This window comes from Lepisma saccharinum, unplaced genomic scaffold (assembly GCF_977018435.1).
Source record: "Lepisma saccharinum unplaced genomic scaffold, izLepSacc3.1 HAP1_SCAFFOLD_44, whole genome shotgun sequence".
Taxonomy (NCBI): Eukaryota; Metazoa; Arthropoda; class Insecta; order Zygentoma; family Lepismatidae; genus Lepisma; species Lepisma saccharinum.
Genome location: NW_028142904.1, coordinates 1 through 23040, shown reverse-complemented (window position 1 = coordinate 23040; position 23040 = coordinate 1).

Genomic DNA, 23040 nt, shown 5'->3' with positions numbered 1-23040 from the left:
CAGGGGATGCTAGCATGTGCAATAATGTACGCAACGAGGAGCGAGGAGGCTAAAGCGAGTGGCAACGGAGTGGCGTGTTAATGAATGTTAGTGGGGTTATCATGGCACTAGTCGTAGCGGGCTTTGAGTCTAGAAATAGTAATAGTGTCAGTCTTTTGTTTACTTCTGCCGTCGATGAAAGTTACTTCGTAGGAATTCTCGTTAACTTTGCGAAGAATAGTTCCTTTGTACTTATAAGAGGACGCAAAGGCTTTTGACACACCTGGAGTTGGAGTGGCATCTAGAATCCATACATGTTGTCCTGGTGAGTACTGTATTTTCCTAGAAGTGCTGTCTGCGTACTTTTTCTGCTGTTCGTAACGCTTATGCAGGTTGTCATGTGCTGTCTTACGTATGGAAGTCAGGAGTTCAAGTCTCTGTGCGTTCGTCTGGAAAACATTGTCGGGGTTCGAAGGAAGGACTGCGTCAGCTAAGATCCTTGGGTTGTAGCCAAACAAAGTAAAATACGGGCTCTGGAGGGATCCAGAATGGATTGTAACGTTGTGGCTGAACGCTGAGCTAGCTAAATAGTCACACCATGAAGCCTTCTTTTCTAACACAAAAACTCTCATAACTTTCTTTAAGTAACTAAATGAACTCTCAACTAAACCATTCGTGAAATGTGCACAAGTATCTACATATTTTAGTTGTACACCTGTGATATTAGCTAACTCTCGTAAGAGTAAACTTGAATTGGGTGTTGAACGATCTAAATAGATCGTTTCCGGGATGCCATGAACTAAAAAGACTTTCTCAACTAGGGCTGTTGCTATGTTTTGTGCATCATGATTAGCCAAAGGAGCTGTAATTACGTACCTTGTACAACTATCAACTACCGATAGAAAATATTTGTATTTGTGTGTTTTTGAAGAGACTAAAGGACCACATACGTCAATATGAATTCGTTGGAAAGGAATTTGGGCTGGTTGAAATGTTTGCAGGGTATGAGGTTTAGAACCTTGTGGTTTCTTTGAGATCTGACAAGGGATGCAATGTCTAACCTTATCGTACACAAATTTCTTCATATTAGGGAAGAAGTAGCGCATAAGCATTAAATTATATGTCTTTTGTGCACCTTGGTGACTTCCATTCATTTTGTGTGCATGAATAAGGTCGAAAACTTGATTTCTTAATGCATGAGGAATACAAAGTCTATCCCTATTACCAGTTTTGATTTTATTAGTCCTGTATAAGACTCCATTTTTGAGTACATAAGAATACGAAAGCTTTTCTAGTTTAGGATTACTAGGTTTGTCTTTGTTTTCTAATAAGTCAATAATGTCTCTGAAATAGGGGTCTTTACGTTGTTCTGAACTAATATCAAAATCTGCTGCTTGTGCATGAAATACTTGATGAAAGAATAAGTCATCATCATCATCATCATCTTTCTTGTCATGATTAATCTTGTCAAGCGGTAAACTTGCACTGGAGAGTGCATCCGCAAGTTCATTTTTACTAGCGCTGATATGCCTTATTTCGAAATCAAAATTCTGAAAATAAAGGGCTCTTCTTCCTAAAATAGAACTATGGTGTTTAGTTGAACGAAGATAGGATAAGGCTTTGTTGTCTGTGAGAACCACAAAATGTTGATTCATAAGAAAAAATTTGAAAGTTTTCAATACATAATATGCACCTGCAATTTCGAGTGAAAATGTGTCAGCTCTTTTCTCTGTGTCTGTTAAGGCTCGTGAACAATAGGCACATGGATGTAAATTTCCTTCTTCATCAGGCTGTAACAAGCCTCCTCCAATGCCAATTCCGCTCGCGTCAATGTATACATATGAGGGGCGTTTAGGGTCATAAGGGCGGAGGATAGGGGCGGACGTGATCATTTCTTTCAGTGTTTCGAAGCTCTTCTGGTGTTCATCAGTCCATTGAAACTTAACATTCTTTTTAAGAAGCTTAAATAAACATTCTGTTGGTCCTGCAAAACCTTGCACAAATCGTCGAATGAAATTTACAAGTCCTAGAAAACTACGAAGCTTCCGTTTGGTGGTAGGGGTGGGATATTCCAAAATAGCTTTAAGAATATGCTCTGAAATCTTAACTCTCTTTTGAGATACCAAGTTACCGAGGACTTTTACTTCGGTAAAAGCTAGCCTACACTTAGAGGGTGATAATTTAAGGGATGCTGTTCGTAACTTTTGAAACACTCTGTCCAGTATGTTAAGCATGTGTGGGAGATTTGAACTGTAAATAATAATATCATCAGTGTAAACAGAAAGTTCTGAACTGTCTATTCCGCTAAGGGCAAGTCCGCTTACCCGGTTCATTACACCGGGGGATGTTTTCAATCCCTGGCATAACCTAGCATATCTAAAACTGCCAAGATTGTTAATAGAAAAGGCGGTAATGTCCTTAGAACGCTCTGTTAATGAAACCTGAAAGAATGCACTGGACATATCTAAAATTGAGTAATATTTCTTTCCAGCCATCTCTGTCATGATGGTTTTTATGTCTGGGGATTGTAAGGAAATCGGAGCTATTATTCTGTTAAGGTCGCGGAGGTCAGAGATAAAACGGTAAGTCCCATTTGGTTTCTTAACTAATAGGACTGGGTGTCGATAGGGACTCCCTTCACAGCGTTCTATAACACCTTGGTCTAGTAATTTCTGAACTTCCTGTTTCATGGGTTCTCGGTAATGAAAAGGAATAGGGTAGGTTTTGGCATACACTGGGGTGTCATCTGTCAGTTTGATATCATATTCCAATACATTGGTTTTAGTTAATTTATCCCCTGGCCAGAGAAAAATATCTGCATACGTGTATGCGAGCTTTAGGATTTTTTCTCTTTCTTCTCGGGGAATATCAGGGTTAACTGTGAGGAGGGAGGGGTCAAATTTCTTTTGACTTTCACTAGTTGTTGCTTTACTGTAGTATTTTCATTACAAGAGTATGAAAATGCAACATCTTCACTTTTATGTTCCCAAACGGAAGTAACGTCAGTTAAAATTTCACATGTCGATATTTCGCCTAATATTGTGTCACTTTCCAAAGTGATTGTGGTTTCCGTAGGGTTGTGTATGTGAATGACAGGTGACTGCGGGTTTACTGCAGCATTGGGAAGGACTACTGGATGCTGGCTCATAAGGGAAGCAGATGGTGTAAAAAGTACAGGCTTATGGGTATTAGGTGTTATAGTGATAATGTTCAAATTGATATAAGTCTTGGATCGTGGACTTAACTGAACTGTGTTTGAAAGGGTAGCTTTTCCCTCATACACATTTACATTTTCAATCTGGGTAAATATGTCATGTGACAGCTGGTGAGTCTTGTACTTTGATCTTAAAATACTATAATTTGGAGTACGTCCTAAATGACAAAGAGTTATTGTGTTGTCTTTCAACGACATTTCGCACCTCTGCGTTCGTAAAAAGTCATTTCCTAAAAGGGGAGGGACGTTAGTTGAATCTACTATTCTAAATGGGTGCGAATATTTACGCTTTCCAATTATGATAGGAAGAACTACAATTTCAGACACACTCAGTTTCGATCCGGACACACCTTGGATTGTGGATTGTACCTTGTATGTTTTTCTTTCAGTAGGGAGAAGGTGGGAAGGATAAATTGAGATTTGGGAACCCACGTCAATAAGTAAATCTACCTGTTTTCCTTGTATGCTACTATTAATAAAATATAGGCCATTTCTTTCAATGATAGGAACTTTATCTAATCTGGTATTATCTTCGATTTCGTTCCTGCAAGTCGAAGACGATTTTAGTTTAAACTGCTCTCTCGTTGTGGCTTGTAAAAGCAATTGTCGCTCTCGTGATTATAACGACCGCAAAACCTGCAGGCTGAGGTATTTGCATCGTCGCGATTAGCCTGATCTCGACGTTGAAACCTCTTGTTACTATTACCTCTGAACTGGCCTCGAGAGTTCGATCTAAAGTTACCTCTGTGATTAGCTCTAGAATTATTATTATTTCCGTAGGAAGAGGACTTATTATTCCCCTTGTTGAAACCTCTGTTATGTGCGTTTTGATTAGCCGTTTTCGCAAATTCCAGTACATTTGAGCAAAGATTGAAAAGAGAACTCGCGTTCATCTCTTCGGTTGAGTGCAGAGCTAAGGTCGAGATTTGTGACGAAAGTTTGTTTATTTCGTCACCAGAGGCGGCATTTGGAGCGTGTTTCTCTGTGGCTACGGCTGGTGGCGCCGCGCAGCGGACACTATCAGAACTCGGTACATGATACATTCCTTGATACACTGTGTGGGAATTATTTACGAGAGCCGGATTGGACTGTAGACTTTGGACTTGATGAGTCGATGGTGGGATGAAAGGAGATGGACACTGGTTGTATGGTACAAACTGTTGACTCGGGTTCAATGCATTACTGGGGAGGGGGGAATAGACCTGTGCATGCGAACAGCTGTGAAGTGGTGTCGGGATGAATGTCTGGGGCAAGCTCGCCTGAGCGATTGCCTGATCTATTTCCAATTTCTCTTCCAACATACGCGAATTAATTAATGACTGCTGGCGTTCGAAATTCTGTAGGTGGGCAATTAATTCTTCTGTTCTGGCAAAATGCTTGTTGGTTAAACAGCCAATGTATTTGGCTCGCAGTCCCGTGATGATATAAGAGAGAGTTTGTTCTTCAGTGGCGTTCGGGAAGTATTGCTGGACTAATGCCTTTTCAGCAATAACGTAGGTGTGAATGGGTTCGGTTCACTAATCATCTGTTTCTTTTGGAGAATTATCTGTACAGGATCTGCTGACAGGTACGATCCCTTAAATAGCGTACTTAGCTCGTCTTTGATATGGGTATATGTCAAGTCTACAAAATTGGGTCGTTTCTGTATGTCATGAAAATAAGTTAAAGCGGTGTCAGTCAAAAATAAAGGTAACATCTCTTTACGCTTAACTTCCGTCCATCCTGCGGCGTGTGCTACATTTTGGAACTTGAGGAAAAATGAGTCAATGTGCTTAGGGTCATTTCCGCTAAATGGTGCCGGGTACAATGCAGTGGGGATTGGGGTGGCCATGTTAGTGGTGGAAATTTGTACAGCTACGTTACCAGAACCATTAACAGTGTTAGAGGAAGTTGAAACGGGAGCTGGGGTACTTGCTAAGGGTTGGGGTTGGTTTTTGTTGGGTGTTTGTAGTCCAAGGACAAATTGAGGGTAATTTCTATTAGCAGACCTTAACCGTGTTAGTGGAGGGGAGGGAATTGGGGATAAAGGTCGTGAATTTATTGGATTTGCCGTGATTGCAGTTGCTAACTCTATGATTTGGTCGAGGGAGGAATCTAGGTGTTCGTGCAACGCTATCTGTGACGTATTCATAAACGAAGGTTCGTCGTGTTGACCAAAGAACAAATGAAAGTATGGGTATACAGTTATTTATGTCATTAATATATCGCTGGTCAAATAAGTATAAGCAAGTGTTCTCATTCCTGTGTGAATGATGCTTGAATACATGTTATGCAGAAGAACTAGATTTTGTTGAAAAAAAAAGGGGGGCTCAGCATAAAAGAAAAGAGGGGTTGTTGTCCATAGGGTAATACACAAAATTGTCACTGGGTCTGACGCATCTTAAGCGTACTGTGGGAGTATGAGTTGGAATTACTAAAAAATTACTTTAAAAATGCTCCCAAAGTGGGAGGGAGGGGGGAGAGAATAATTTAATGTAAAGCAATTCGTACAGGAGGGTACTTAATTGCAAAGAGGGCCTGAAGCACCTCCACCATGTTGTAAGCCCGTTTACCTGGGCTCTGAGAGGTCACAGGGAAGTTTCATTTAAACATTTAGGTAGAGCTTAATAATATCTGATGGCTGAACCTGCTCCGTAGGAGGGTAGAGATATGGAAAGTTGGTGTAAAAGGTTATTCACGCTTGTTCATACCTGGTAGATGTGTGTGATGTCTTGTCCTAATGCTTCTCGCAGACCGAATCGTGACAGTTCCAAGGTTCTATCCAGCGACCCTCAGTTCACCAAGCCAAGCGATCCCTTGCGCCTTGTAGCATGCTAGGCAGCGGTAACTCCGTGTTCCATCGTCGTAGTTAGCAGTGTAACGTGTTGTAAAGTAATCGGACTAGCTATCCATGTAGCGTCGATGAGTGTCAGAATCAAAAGAGAGCGAGCTCCGGGTAGGAGCTTGCTTTTATTATTCTAGGCGTCGAAAGTTTGTTAAACCTTTCAAACGCGGTAGATCCTGTTTAGATCCACGCGTTTGCCTTTCTAGTTCCTTGTTTTACGGAAGTTACAAGTTAGCGCATTCTTGGGATCACTCGCTGGTCGGACAAGTTCAGGAAATGAACAAGTGTGAATATTAACATGACGAGGTTTTCTCGGTCTAATAGTCTCCATATCTCTACAATATATATATATATGTGTACTGTAGTAAAGGATAATTTAAATAAAGGTAGTGTGTGCAACAATAATGGGTGAACCGTAATACGAGCAACTGCCGTCCCAGTTTATATCAGAGGCACTGGGACATGCGCATACCCTCGAATGTATATTTTTTATTTTGCACGGGCGGCGGAGTCGTAGCGAAGCGCGCAATTTTTTTTTTTTTTTACTTTGCGCATGTGTTTTCTTATTTTGCACGGGCGGCGGAGTCGTAGCGAGGCGCGTATTTTTTTTTATTATGCGAATGTTGTTCTTTATTGTGCACGGGCGGCGGAGTCGTAGCGAGGCGCGCATGTTTTTTTTTATGTTGCGCTTTTTTTATTTTGCACGGGCGGCGGAATCGTAGCGAGGCGTGCATATTTTTTTTTTTATTTTGCGCATGTTGTTTTTTTATTTTGCGGGCGGCGAATTCGAAGCAAGGCGCGCAAGTTGTTTCTTTATTTTGCACATGTTGTTTTTTATTTTGCACGGGCAGCGGCGTCGTAGCGAGGCGCGTATTTTTCTATGCGCATGTTGTTTATTATTTTGCACGGGCGGCGGAGTCGTAGCGAGGCGCGCATATTGTTTTTTTTTATTTTGCGCAAGTTGTTAGAGCCACTAATGAAAACAGGTGCAGTAACCTCTCGTGGCGTTCACGTCACAGTGAAGATGAGACACATAGTGATCAACTTGTTTGTGTGAAGTTTGCTTTAAACTGGAGAAATCTTTTAGTGAAACATGGCAAATGCTTCAGCAAGCCTTTTGGAATTCCTGCGTGGGCCCGACCCACTGTTTTGTTAAAAAGTTTTTCTATCTTCTCTAAATCTAAATTTTCAGTTTGTATGTTTTATTTGGATGAATTTCCCATAACCTGATAGACCTAGCCCCTCTTTAGGAATAAAGGAAAATCTATTAAACGGGTTGATACGTTGTATGTATTAAGGCCTAAAAGAATACCCTTTATTTATGACTTTGAAGGTCATTAGTTTAAAATTAACTTAAGACCTTATAAAGATCTTATAAAGAGTGGCCGAGTGGTTAGCACATCGCGCTGCGACGCCAAGGGTCCCGGGTTCGAATCCCGGTCGGGCTTGGTTGTTTGTGAATGTCCATTCATCAATTTCATCATTTCATCACTCATCCCCATCTTCGCAAATTAGCCAAGAGGCACAAAACGCGAAGTAAAATAAACTAAATCAATCAATCAATACCTGCGTGAGCCAATTGCAGTGTCACTCAGATTTCAGCATTTCAAATAGGGCAGAAGGTCAAGGAAGATTCAAGATCAGGATGACCTTTGACATCAACAAACAATGAACACATTGATGCTGTTCATTCCATTATTCACGTAAATCATCTTTTGGCTGTCAGGGAGGTTGCTGAGGAAGTTTGCATTAGCATCAGGTGATGTCATGCAATTTTCACTGAAAAACTTCACATGCATCATGTTGCTGCTAAACTTGTGCCATGCTGTAGTTGTTGACGGATGACCAGAAAGAGAACAGTGTTTACATCAGTCAAGAAATGCTAATGCCACTGAAAACGTCATGAAAAATATCATAAGAGATTAAACTTGGATTTATAACTACGACATGGAGAGCAAGGAGCAATCTTTGCAGTGGGTTGGGAAAAATTTGCCTCGACCGAAGAAAACGTACACGAGTGGATCAAACATGAAGGTGATGTTGATTATTTTTTGACTGACAAGGCGTAGTGTATCATAAATTTGTTTCTCCTGGTCAGACTGTGAACAAGGAGCTATATGTTGAAGTTTTAAGGCATTTAAGGGGTGCTGTGAGAAGAAAGAAGCCTGAGTTGGGGAGAAAGAGTTGCATGTTGCACAATGTCACACATCACAGCTTGTCACCCAGTTTTTAACTGTTCATGGGATGACTCACCTAACTCTCCAGACTTGGCCCCAGCGGAGATTTTTCTCTTTCCACAGTTGAAAAAAATCTTGAAAGTGTAGACAAAATGCAGGAGAATGTGACAACACAGATGAGAGCTACACACAGAAACGCACTCCAGGAGGTGTTCTAACAGTGGCAGAAATGATGGGAGCACTGCATTGCAAGCATGGGGGAGTACTTCGAAATGTTATAATTGTGGTAATAAAGTTTGTATTGCAAAAGTCTTGTCCTTTTTTAAACAGTCCTCGTATGTTCATTTTATGAAACACAGATATGTTTTGCAGAAAAAGAGGTTGTTTCTTTGTAAAACTCCTCTGGTAACCAAAATGTCATCTCTCTTCTGAGAATAAATTGTCATCTCTCTTCTGAGAGAATAAAATGTCGTCTTTCTTTTGAGAGAATAAAATGTCGTCTCTCTTTTGAGAGAATAAAATGTCATCTCTCTTTTGAGATAATAAAAGGAGCTGTAACAATAATCTCTAGTCATTAGTTTTTTCATTGTTCAACGTGCTGTCCATTGGTCTGTAAACCATATTTGATTCCAATTTTATCTTTATTCCTTGGGCTTACATTTCTGATGAATATTCAGTGTTTATCCTGAGTTTACTAACCATGTTCATCAAGATTTAGTTCATGTTCTCAATATTTCACCAATATTTCATCTATATATCCTCTAACTTTATTTTGCAGGAAGCAAATTTTATCATAATCTGATATTCTTGTATATCATTGTCAATCAACAAGAATAGTTAACAGACTGACTGCCACAATAGAAGAAAAAAATCTTTCCCTGGAGCCACGATGTCTTATTACAAGAATATAATAAAAACATTGAAAGCAATATGTTTCTTGACGATTAGATGAAAAATTGTTAATTTTAATAATTTTATGTGTGCGAGTCAAATGCAACTTACGCAGTGCTTGAATCAACATTTACTTTGCATGCCGTGAGAGTTATATTTGACTCGCAGCATATTTATTGTCTTTCCCAAGCATTGTTGTTTCTTTCTGAGTATTGTTATTGTTTTTCTCTGAGCACTGACTCTTGTTATTTGTACTGTAACATGACTTTGCCACATACTATTGTATTGATATCATTCGAGAAGCTGCCCAGCAATAATTCAAGGCCAGAAAAACTTAAAAACAGTTCATGAGTAGAAATGTTTTACTGTTTACGTGTCAGATTTAAGTGAAATTTAAAGGTAAAAATAAACATAAAACACTTTTTAAATTGCTTGTATTAATTATGAAAAAAACAGCATCACTAAATAAGATTTCCATGGACCATCTGCAAAATTTTGTCCACAGGGCCACTCTTTACATAATATGTAGACGCGTGAGTTAAATATGCTTCACGACGCCACAGGCGTAAAACTAGCACAAGTTAAATATTAATTTATTTATTGCTTGTTTTGGATGGCGAAGTTAAGGCACAAGCCTTTTCTTCCACTTAACCATCTCTACTTTACATTTTATAAACTGATTTTTTTAGCTAACTGTATGTTAAATATATAAAAACTAGAAACATTACGATACCAAAAAAAGAAAAGCACAAGAAAAAAATAAAAGAAAAAGACGCAAAAAACATAAAAAAATAAAAGCAAAAATACATACACACTAAGTAAAAAATACACGTAAAATATAAACACACACACAACAAACATAGTGAAATTACAGAAAAAGTCTGTGTGTGTTGGTCCTACAAGTTTACACAAAGGTTTAATTTTATTTCCCTGTTTTCAGTACTGGTAAGTTGACTCCAGAAGATGATTTCTTAATTTTGATTTGAATTGGCCGAGAGAAGGCGAGTTTTTTATGTCATTGTGGAGGTCGTTCCACGCTCTGGTAGCAGTGACCGTTAAGGAATTTCCATAAAACGTTGTCTTGTGGGAGGGGATGGCCAGCAGAGAGTTGTCTCTCGAACGGGTGGCAAAGGTGTGTGCTGAACTTAGGTGTTGAAATCGAGAAAGTAGGTACGAGGGCTCTCGTGAGTTTACTATTTTGTAGAGCGCTGTAAGAGCGTGGAAGCAGCGGCGAGTGCAAACATCGAACCAGCCTAGGACCTCGAAAGCCGGGGTCAGGTGGTCAAAATATTTGATATTATAAATATAGACGTCTTGCTAGTTCATCGTTGAGGTCAATATATGTCAAGTCACAGTAGTCTATTTGAGACAGAACTAACGACTCCAGAAGTGTTTACCTTACTTCTTGTGGTGAAATATTTTTAAGGCGGTACAGCGAGTGTAATGCTGCGTAGGATTTTTTGCATATGGCCTTCACATGGTCACTTCAAGCGAGGTTTTCGTCCACGACGACTCCCAGGTCTTTGACCGAAACCGACAATGAAATAGGGTTTCCTTCAACAAGAATGTCAGGGATGGAGGACTTCTCTGTTGTGGAAATGAGATGACGTGAGCCAATTAAAATACATTTCGTTTTCTCAGCATTTACTCGTAAACCGTTTGCCTGAGACCACTTGCAGACGTTCATAATATCAGCGTTTAGGGCTTTTATGGCCATATTGATGCTTGTTTTAGGGAACGACAAATAACATTGGACGTCATCAGCATACAGATGGAGAACAGCAGCGGAGACAGAACGCTACCTTGGGGTACACCGCAATTCGTCGGCAGCCACGACGACTTATTGTCAGAAACGAATGTGAGTTGCTGTCTGGCTGCTAAATATGAGCGAGTCCAGTCAACAGCCGGTTGGGAAAAGTTGAAATAAGATGATAATTTCGCCAGAAGGATATCGTGGTCTATGGTTTGGAAGGCTTTGCTGTAATCGAGGAGAACTAGCATTGTCAAATATCTCTTATCCATCGCCGACCTTATATCATCCACCACTTTAATGAGTGCTGTGCTGGTGCTGTGATGTGGGCGGAAACCGGACTGGAAGGGATTTAACAATTTTTTCGATTGCACATAGCTAAATATTTGCTCGTGAACGATGTTTTCAAATACTTTTGACAAAGTTGGGAGAATACTGATCGGTCGAAAATCTTCAGCGCTTACTGGGTTGGTGATTTTAGCCAGGGAGCATATGCGAGCAAGTTTCCAAATGCTTGGGAATATGCCAGTGTACAGGGATGTGTTGAAAATATCTGCAATTGTGGGTGAGATATGGGTAGCGATATATTTTAACATGTTAATAGAAATTTCGTGTGCTCCGGTTGCATTGGATTTGATTTTATTAATTGTAGTTTGGACCTTTGCATGCGTTATTATTGTTGTTGTACAACTCACGTGGCAGCTAACATGTAAACAAAAATCGTAAGGAGCATGCCATTGTCAAGGTTTTGATACCAGACTATTTTAACATTAAAATAACTATTCTACTAATAGTTTTTTTTACAGCTTCTGAGCAATGAATTATGAAACTAAGCACTGTTGATTAAAAATAATTAACCTTAGAATACTTTCCCAGATTAATACTTATAGGTGAACAATTTTCTGTCATGGGTGGGACAGACAAAACAGACTCTTTACTTGATAAGAACTTTATTTTCATTTCTGTTAATCTACAAATGATAAAATAAATGTTTAAGGTAAAGAGAGCAAGTAATCAACCTTTGAATATTCTAGTGAAGTTTAAGAGGAAATAAAACAGTTAAAGTAGAAATTGTTTTTTGTTGTCACGAGTGAGTCAGTAGGATGTCACGGGTGGGACACAGTACAACACAGAAGTAAATCAAAAGTTATAAAACAAACAAAATGTAAAATATTTTCTACGATTAACTAAATTATGTATAATACTTGGATATCTATATTGGGGAAAACTAGAAGGGAAGAATAAGGATTGAGGAGATCCAACAGACAGTGGGGTGTGGTGAAGATTCAGGACAGGATAGATCAGGCACAGATGAGATGGTTCGGACACATGCAGAAAAACTACCAGTAAGAGATACAATGCACAAGGAGTGGGAATAAAGCCAAGGGGGAGACCAAGATGTTGGTGAAAAGAGAGGAGTGGTGGAAGACAAGAAAAAAATAGAGAGGCTTGACTTTTATGCTGACCCAACCAGAGGCAGGATATGGCAAAGGACGATGACTTGGATTTCTATCCAAATGACAACAATCTGCTCAAAAAAATAAGTTTTTTTCTATTTATTTTCCTAAAAAATCCCAGACGCCTATATATTCCTGAGGAAAAGCACTCTTAATTTCACCATCTTCTTGCAAGAAGCTCTTGGCAATACCATCATATCGATAGAGTTGTTTAGGTAGCCTCTTCTTTCTTGAAGTTTTAAATTCTCAAAGCAATGCACTCCCAGGTGTGATTTTATTTGATAACAGTTTTTGTACTTGTATGTTTCTTCCATGGTTCATTGCCCACATCTGAAGAAACAGATTACACATTGGAGACTTTTAATTTCAAATCCTTCTCTTCATAAGCTGTGATTGACAAATTTGTCCAACCATCAAATTTTCTCTGTTATGGGTATGTACAAAATGGAGGGAATGCAGTCCCTCAGTCGCTGGAACATGTTTTCATCTCTTAATCTGCATTTTCTTGTACTTGTTTATTTCTAATTCACTTACATTACGATTTTTATGCCAGATACTGACAAGTGCACAGACTCAAAAAAATCTTTAGCATTCTCTACTCGAAATTGGCACTTCTTGACTCTATTCCAGACAATTCCCTTTTCACAATTGCTCCAATGTCATCAACAACCCCTTTGCCATGTGAAGTTTCAAAAAAAAGTGTCATTGCCCATCAATGTCATGATCTTCTTTCATGTAGCATTTTGACGATGTTAAGTTTAATGAACAGCTTCTATGTTCTGTGAATTTTAAAAAAATATCAATAGTAGTGTATATTAGTTGTTTCAACGCAGTACTTTGTAGGTATCCTCTTTTTTTATCAATTGAATATCACTTTTTGACATACTTTGACAATTTTTTGTCGATGTTTTAGCGTTTAGCGATGTTTTAGTACAAATTTTCACTATACTCATTTTTTTTCCACTCGTACTTGGTAGGTATATTATGATCTTACGTGATACAACTTAACCTATCCTTTTTTTACGATTATTTAATTTTTTTTACGATCCTAAGTGATATAACTTAACCTATCATTTTTTTATTTATGCACTGTTTGAACGTCATCATTTGAGGATCATATTTTGTAGGTATTTTTTTTTATCAATCGAATATAAGTTTTTGACATATTTTGACAATTTTTTGTCGATGTTATAGCGTTTAGCGATGTTTTAGTACAAATTTTCACTGCACTTATTTTTTCCATTTATACTTGGTAGGTATATCACGATCTTACGTGATACAACTTAACCTATCTTTTTTTTTTACGATTTTTTAATTTTTTTTACGATCCTAAGTGATATAACTTAACCTATCATTTTTTTATTTACGCACCGAACTAACCTTCAAGGGGGACTCTGTTTGTTTTAATATTTCAGTATTATAAGGTTTTCACAAATTTTATATAACCTAAAATGTGTTGGATGTTGATTTTTAGTATGTGGCAATTTTTTATGAATTTTAAAACTGCTCTGTGACCCTCTCGTTCTTCACGTCGTAGGCGAAGGACTTCTCTGCAATCAGGATGACACTGCATAGAGTATCCTCGGGCAAGGCGTCGTGGAACTCGCAAACACCCACTCTACAAAAATTCTACTATATGATCTTTTACTGGCTAAGCTAACCTACAAATAGGAATTGGCAGCACTGACTTATAAACCCACTGGGTCTTCTTGGCATGTTTTTTCATGATGTGTTGCCAGGCTATTGGGCATCTTGGCGTATACAATGTATATATTTTGAGAGGGGGGTTATAGCTTTTTATGCTGTACGAATACTAAAAACTTGACAGTGACAACCAACAGAGTAAATAAACCTACATGCAGAAACTAACAACACTAGTTTCTGACAGTGAATTTGAAATAAAATATTAAACAAAATACATGAGTAAGCACTGTGATTACAAATAATACCAGTGTTATGCCCCCCCCCAACTCCAACTGGGCAACTGGGGAAAATAATTGTACAACAATTTGTACCTAATTGTACAATACTTGTACCTAATTGTACAACATATACACAGACATAAAAAAGAGAGCCTTCTCGCAACTTACCTCATGCACAATTTATATGATTTTACAACTGTGAAAAGAAAGCATATGTGTTCTGTATGCACACATTTATTCTTATTTTTCGAAGTTGAATGAAAACACGTGTTTTTACGCTCTCGTAATACTGACCTTGCCCCAGTGATTTTAAATTGCTTCCATTCGCTTTTTTTTCTGTGTTATTTCCGCATGCACGCAATATTCGCTTTGAATAGACAGAAGGAGTGTTAGTATAGCAGGCTCCGAGTTTACAATTTATTAAATTAAACAATAATTTATGTAAGAATATACTTGTACTTACCGAACACAAAATAATAAAAGCACATGTGAATCTTTGCGTGCGTTCATGTTATATGACGACTGAGTAAAAAATAATGTTGACTCCCCGAAAGATAAAAGTTCCTGGTTCGACATCAGATGCATGCAAATTTTATGTTTTGCTCTCCAAAATCTTGATTTTTATGTTTGTGCTATTTGTCATACAGCAGAGGAGAAGAGGGGAGAGGGAGGGGAGGGGGTACTATCAGCGCCATCTATTAGCAAACAATAGAAATAAAAAGTAGGGTCAAACTTTTTCAACACCCAAAAATTTTAAACGTCCTCGCGTAGTAATACGATCTAGCTGAAGATGTTTGAAGGAGTACTCTTAGTCGACGAAGCTAATTGCTAGGGCCCATATATTGCTAAAATGTTCTTTGATTTGCATATTTCTCATACCGCCATATGTTGTTCTAGTTGACTTCTTCCAAAAAAATGCTAATTAGCGAGAGTTAATTAAGCAAGGCAAGTAAAAGAAGCAAATAGGACAATATGTGGTGGCGTGGAAATATGTAAAAATTCGATTCAGAGGTGGATCGAATTAAAATTGGGGGATATTTTGCATTTTTTTCCTATAATATACAAAACATTTACCGTACATAATCTTTTCCATTTACAACAGTATAAAATAAGAGGAATGTGTGACAATATCCATATTAATTAGGAAGGTATGTTGTATGCTAGGTTAGCTAATTGTGTCTTCACTGTATAGAGGAAAGATGGAAAAAGAGAGCTCTACGGAAACTAACGCTCTTAACAATATTGAACGCCCCGTGAAAATTATATATAAATAAGGCATAAGCGTATTATCTGCTTTCATGTCAGATTTTCCCAACCTGTGAGCTGTAGTGTTTAGGCGACAACCGACCTGCTCAAATATAATACTGTTGACAATATTGTACGCCCCGTGAAAATTATATATAAATAATGCATAAGCGTATTATCTGCTTTCACGTCAGATTTTCCCAACCTGTGAGCTGTAGTGTTTAGGTGACAAACGACCTGCTCAAATATAATACCGTTGACAATATTGAACGCCCCGTGAAAATTATATATAAATAAGGCATAAGCGTATTATCTGCTTTCATGTCAGATTTTCCCGACCTGTGAGCTGTAGTGTTTAGGCGACAAGCGACCTGCTGAAATATAATACTGTTGACAATATTGTACGCCCCGTGAAAATTATATATAAATAAGGCATAAGCGTATTATCTGCTTTCATGTCAGATTTTCCCGACCTGTGAGCTGTAGTGTTTAGGGGACAAGCGACCTGCTGAAATATAATACTGTTGACAATATTGTACGCCCCGTGAAAATTATATATAAATAAGGCATAAGCGTATTATCTGCTTTCATGTCAGATTTTCCCGACCTGTGAGCTGTAGTGTTTAGGCGACAAGAAAGTCCGTGCTTCGGAAAACGCGATGATGTGCGTAATGATATCTTCCGTCTCCTGCATAGACTTGTACCAATCTACTGTGTACCATCTTCTTTCCTGTCTTGCCTCCTCCAGTTCGTCCAACCTCTTGTCTAATTTTTCCCCTGCAGCCGAAAGCAGAATGTTGAGATCACCGCACCTCAGGCCGCTGATCCCCCGAAGACGGTCCTTGAGAACCATTTCACAAGGGATGCGAAATTCTGGCGTTGTTCTTGCTATGATTACAAGTTTCCCTACATCTCTGTTTACTATTTTTTTGAATATTTTAGATAGTAGCTCGGGTGGCAAATTAGTTATACGAGACATGTTGTTATTATTATTATTTTTCACTCTATGTTATTTATATACCCCACCCCAATTTTTGTTTCGTGTTCATGGCGATGGTGGTAGAGTGCCACACACGTAAATTTACCGTTGCGTAGAAACGAATTTTCGTTTCGTCTCCCTCTCTCTTAGCATCATGTGTTCTACCCTGCTCGATAACCTTCGCTATTGTTGCCACATTGTTATTCTATTCCTGGACACACTCGCGCAAACATTATTGAAAACAATTGAATAGCGCTCCAGCTTGCGGTTCCCACCGTTCGGTAGGGACGCTAATGTGGCAATATAGCACGGCGTAGTGCTTGCTTTTTTTATGTAGTGCATGTTTATTGGCTAGCTAGTAACTAGTGTTGCCAACTGTAATAATGAAGCACTATTTCTGTCATGGAAGGGGAAAAGGCAGGTAAAGTGGCGGTGAGTTTTGTTGGATTGGAAGCACCATATTTTTATTTTATACTAAGTATTTGACCGGTTTGACGTTGTGTGCGTGTATTGCGTGTGTGTATGTAAAAGTGTGTGTTTGCTAATGAACGTTAAATTCCATAATGCCTCCAGTTCTGTCGAAGTTGAAATCAAAAACCTTGCATAGCCAAGCTCGGGAAATTCTAAGCAACGTGCACGAGTTCATGAAGGAGGAAGCCAGTCATGGTGTTAGCATCCTAATAAAACATTTTGACAAGAGAGCAGCGAACAGCAGCAACAAATTGTTCATATTTCATAATTTTGGAATTATTCAAAATAAATAAATTATGTAGCTCCAACATCATTTCAACTCTGGCTCTGGCACGTGTTCTTGTAGAAATTGCATAGAGGAGGCTGTTATTTTTGCTGCTTAATGCGATACATATTGTTTTCTGTGTTAAAATTGCCATGTTTTGATGGGTGATAAGCCTATTGAAAACTGTGATCGAGCGAGATATTTTTTTGCGCTGAATAGTATTGAAATAGCATAAGAAGTTTTATTATTTATTTTATATTTTGATGTTTTAGTTAGGAATATATTGATTTTCAATTTTCTGTTGCTGCGTAATGACCGGGGGGGGGTCGAAATAGAGCGGCATCTGCCGCTACCTCCCAGGGAGGCAAAATGACTAGCGCCGGCCCTGGTTCATAACAAAAGAAAAAGCCGCGCAGCTTATCGTCTAGTGGCAGTATATGTACTTGTTATTGTTGTGGAAGCCGGCATTTTTTGTAAATGTACAACAAAGGCAACCGACTGTCGCCGATCTCAGAGAGGAAATAATAATACTGCTTCAGGAGGAGTGTTATGGTGCAATTGTAGCGGTTTAACACGTTGGCATGTTATTATCTGTCGCTGCAGTTCCATACCAGTGTATACGGGTTTTGGAAGTGAAAAGTTAGAACGCCACCAGTGCATTAATGCAATGAAAAATAATATATATATTTTTTTATTTTGTTTGAAATCACTCAAATAAGGAATCGTATGAAGAAGTCTTTTTTGCAGCATTTTTGGTAATTTTACTTATGTGTTAGTTCATATTTTGCGAATTTTTAGTCCATATGTATGTAGCTACATACAAAGTTACTTGTTAGTACATATTAATCCTAGTTCTGGTATAATGCATGACGTTTAAAACTCAACGTTAGATAGACCTGAATTCTCTAATTTTATTGTTGTACGTAACAGCTGTGCATCGGCGCACTGCAGCGATTTTTCTATCTGCTCCATTAGCAACACTGTTTTTTTTAGTTGTTTCGCGCTTCGCACGGCAGAATTATCTGCGCTGGACTCTACCCAGTGCGGCGACCCGTTCACCCAGCGATGCGTCTCTGCTCACGAACCTTTCGAAAGCTGCGTGCTCTAATTTTCTGTCTGCTTTGTGACGTGCATCCAGATCTGTCTGCGTGGTGTTGTAAGCGATGTTGTGATTTTTGCATGCGGCGTCCAACGGATTTACACTCTTGTCCCCTCTCTCCAATTTTTTCTCGAGTTTGGTACCCGGTCTGCAGTACTGGTAGCCAGGTAAATGCATCTCAAAAGGTAACTGTACGATGGTCTGGACATTGCAACGTTCCCCCCTCGGAAATAAAACCACTCGACGATTGTCGTGAAAATTCAGTCGTTGTGTTCGACGACGCCATCCTGGAAAATCAAAATGAAATTCGCAACTTTTTCACGCAAGGTCGTCACAAAAAAATGGATTGCTTCTACCTAGCTCAAACGTTTTCCAAAATTCCAAAACAGTTACTACGCGACAACGCTAATTTCATATGTTTGTTTCGTCAAGATCATACCAACCTCAAGCACGCGTACGATGACTACGTAGGCGGAGACATGAACTACAATCAATTTTCGGAACGCTGCTGCTCTACTTGCTGGAACGGTGACGATTTCGGATTCGCGACGATCGACATGACGAGAAAATCGTTTATTTATATACGTCGTTTCTCACAACGTTGCAACGTTTAGAAAGTCGTTGATTTTGTTTCTGTATTTTCCGTCGTTGGGTTTCCTCGTCATGTCGATCGTCGCGAATCCGAAATCGTCACCGTTCCAGCAAGTAGAGCAGCAGCGTTCCGAAAATTGATTGTAGTTCATGTCTCCGCCTACGTAGTCATCGTACGCGTGCTTGAGGTTGGTATGATCTTGACGAAACAAACATATGAAATTAGCGTTGTCGCGTAGTAACTGTTTTGGAATTTTGGAAAACGTTTGAGCTAGGTAGAAGCAATCCATTTTTTTGTGACGACCTTGCGTGAAAAAGTTGCGAATTTCATTTTGATTTTCCAGGATGGCGTCGTCGAACACAACGACTGAATTTTCACGACAATCGTCGAGTGGTTTTATTTCCGAGGGGGGAACGTTGCAATGTCCAGACCATCGTACAGTTACCTTTTGAGATGCATTTACCTGGCTACCAGTACTGCAGACCGGGTACCAAACTCGAGAAAAAATTGGAGAGAGGGGACAAGAGTGTAAATCCGTTGGACGCCGCATGCAAAAATCACAACATCGCTTACAACACCACGCAGACAGATCTGGATGCACGTCACAAAGCAGACAGAAAATTAGAGCACGCAGCTTTCGAAAGGTTCGTGAGCAGAGACGCATCGCTGGGTGAACGGGTCGCCGCACTGGGTAGAGTCCAGCGCAGATAATTCTGCCGTGCGAAGCGCGAAACAACTAAAAAAAACAGTGTTGCTAATGGAGCAGATAGAAAAATCGCTGCAGTGCGCCGATGCACAGCTGTTACGTACAACAATAAAATTAGAGAATTCAGGTCTATCTAACGTTGAGTTTTAAACGTCATGCATTATACCAGAACTAGGATTAATATGTACTAACAAGTAACTTTGTATGTAGCTACATACATATGGACTAAAAATTCGCAAAATATGAACTAACACATAAGTAAAATTACCAAAAATGCTGCAAAAAAGACTTCTTCATACGATTCCTTATTTGAGTGATTTCAAACAAAATAAAAAAATATATATATTATTTTTCATTGCATTAATGCACTGGTGGCGTTCTAACTTTTCACTTCCAAAACCCGTATACACTGGTATGGAACTGCAGCGACAGATAATAACATGCCAACGTGTTAAACCGCTACAATTGCACCATAACACTCCTCCTGAAGCAGTATTATTATTTCCTCTCTGAGATCGGCGACAGTCGGTTGCCTTTGTTGTACATTTACAAAAAATGCCGGCTTCCACAACAATAACAAGTACATATACTGCCACTAGACGATAAGCTGCGCGGCTTTTTCTTTTGTTATGAACCAGGGCCGGCGCTAGTCATTTTGCCTCCCTGGGAGGTAGCGGCAGATGCCGCTCTATTTCGACCCCCCCCCCCCCCCGGTCATTACGCAGCAACAGAAAATTGAAAATCAATATATTCCTAACTAAAACATCAAAATATAAAATAAATAATAAAACTTCTTATGCTATTTCAATACTATTCAGCGCAAAAAAATATCTCGCTCGATCACAGTTTTCAATAGGCTTATCACCCATCAAAACATGGCAATTTTAACACAGAAAACAATATGTATCGCATTAAGCAGCAAAAATAACAGCCTCCTCTATGCAATTTCTACAAGAACACGTGCCAGAGCCAGAGTTGAAATGATGTTGGAGCTACATAATTTATTTATTTTGAATAATTCCAAAATTATGAAATATGAACAATTTGTTGCTGCTGTTCGCTGCTCTCTTGTCAAAATGTTTTATTAGGATGCTAACACCATGACTGGCTTCCTCCTTCATGAACTCGTGCACGTTGCTTAGAATTTCCCGAGCTTGGCTATGCAAGGTTTTTGATTTCAACTTCGACAGAACTGGAGGCATTATGGAATTTAACGTTCATTAGCAAACACACACTTTTACATACACACACGCAATACACGCACACAACGTCAAACCGGTCAAATACTTAGTATAAAATAAAAATATGGTGCTTCCAATCCAACAAAACTCACCGCCACTTTACCTGCCTTTTCCCCTTCCATGACAGAAATAGTGCTTCATTATTACAGTTGGCAACACTAGTTACTAGCTAGCCAATAAACATGCACTACATAAAAAAAGCAAGCACTACGCCGTGCTATATTGCCACATTAGCGTCCCTACCGAACGGTGGGAACCGCAAGCTGGAGCGCTATTCAATTGTTTTCAATAATGTTTGCGCGAGTGTGTCCAGGAATAGAATAACAATGTGGCAACAATAGCGAAGGTTATCGAGCAGGGTAGAACACATGATGCTAAGAGAGAGGGAGACGAAACGAAAATTCGTTTCTACGCAACGGTAAATTTACGTGTGTGGCACTCTACCACCATCGCCATGAACACGAAACAAAAATTGGGGTGGGGTATATAAATAACATAGAGTGAAAAATAATAATAATAACAACATGTCTCGTATAACTAATTTGCCACCCGAGCTACTATCTAAAATATTCAAAAAAATAGTAAACAGAGATGTAGGGAAACTTGTAATCATAGCAAGAACAACGCCAGAATTTCGCATCCCTTGTGAAATGGTTCTCAAGGACCGTCTTCGGGGGATCAGCGGCCTGAGGTGCGGTGATCTCAACATTCTGCTTTCGGCTGCAGGGGAAAAATTAGACAAGAGGTTGGACGAACTGGAGGAGGCAAGACAGGAAAGAAGATGGTACACAGTAGATTGGTACAAGTCTATGCAGGAGACGGAAGATATCATTACGCACATCATCGCGTTTTCCGAAGCACGGACTTTCTTGTCGCCTAAACACTACAGCTCACAGGTCGGGAAAATCTGACATGAAAGCAGATAATACGCTTATGCCTTATTTATATATAATTTTCACGGGGCGTACAATATTGTCAACAGTATTATATTTCAGCAGGTCGCTTGTCCCCTAAACACTACAGCTCACAGGTCGGGAAAATCTGACATGAAAGCAGATAATACGCTTATGCCTTATTTATATATAATTTTCACGGGGCGTACAATATTGTCAACAGTATTATATTTCAGCAGGTCGCTTGTCGCCTAAACACTACAGCTCACAGGTCGGGAAAATCTGACATGAAAGCAGATAATACGCTTATGCCTTATTTATATATAATTTTCACGGGGCGTTCAATATTGTCAACGGTATTATATTTGAGCAGGTCGTTTGTCACCTAAACACTACAGCTCACAGGTTGGGAAAATCTGACGTGAAAGCAGATAATACGCTTATGCCTTATTTATATATAATTTTCACGGGGCGTACAATATTGTCAACAGTATTATATTTGAGCAGGTCGGTTGTCGCCTAAACACTACAGCTCACAGGTTGGGAAAATCTGACATGAAAGCAGATAATACGCTTATGCCTTATTTATATATAATTTTCACGGGGCGTTCAATATTGTTAAGAGCGTTAGTTTCCGTAGAGCTCTCTTTTTCCATCTTTCCTCTATACAGTGAAGACACAATTAGCTAACCTAGCATACAACATACCTTCCTAATTAATATGGATATTGTCACACATTCCTCTTATTTTATACTGTTGTAAATGGAAAAGATTATGTACGGTAAATGTTTTGTATATTATAGGAAAAAATGCAAAATATCCCCCAATTTTAATTCGATCCACCTCTGAATCGAATTTTTACATATTTCCACGCCACCACATATTGTCCTATTTGCTTCTTTTACTTGCCTTGCTTAATTAACTCTCGCTAATTAGCATTTTTTTGGAAGAAGTCAACTAGAACAACATATGGCGGTATGAGAAATATGCAAATCAAAGAACATTTTAGCAATATATGGGCCCTAGCAATTAGCTTCGTCGACTAAGAGTACTCCTTCAAACATCTTCAGCTAGATCGTATTACTACGCGAGGACGTTTAAAATTTTTGGGTGTTGAAAAAGTTTGACCCTACTTTTTATTTCTATTGTTTGCTAATAGATGGCGCTGATAGTACCCCCTCCCCTCCCTCTCCCCTCTTCTCCTCTGCTGTATGACAAATAGCACAAACATAAAAATCAAGATTTTGGAGAGCAAAACATAAAATTTGCATGCATCTGATGTCGAACCAGGAACTTTTATCTTTCGGGGAGTCAACATTATTTTTTACTCAGTCG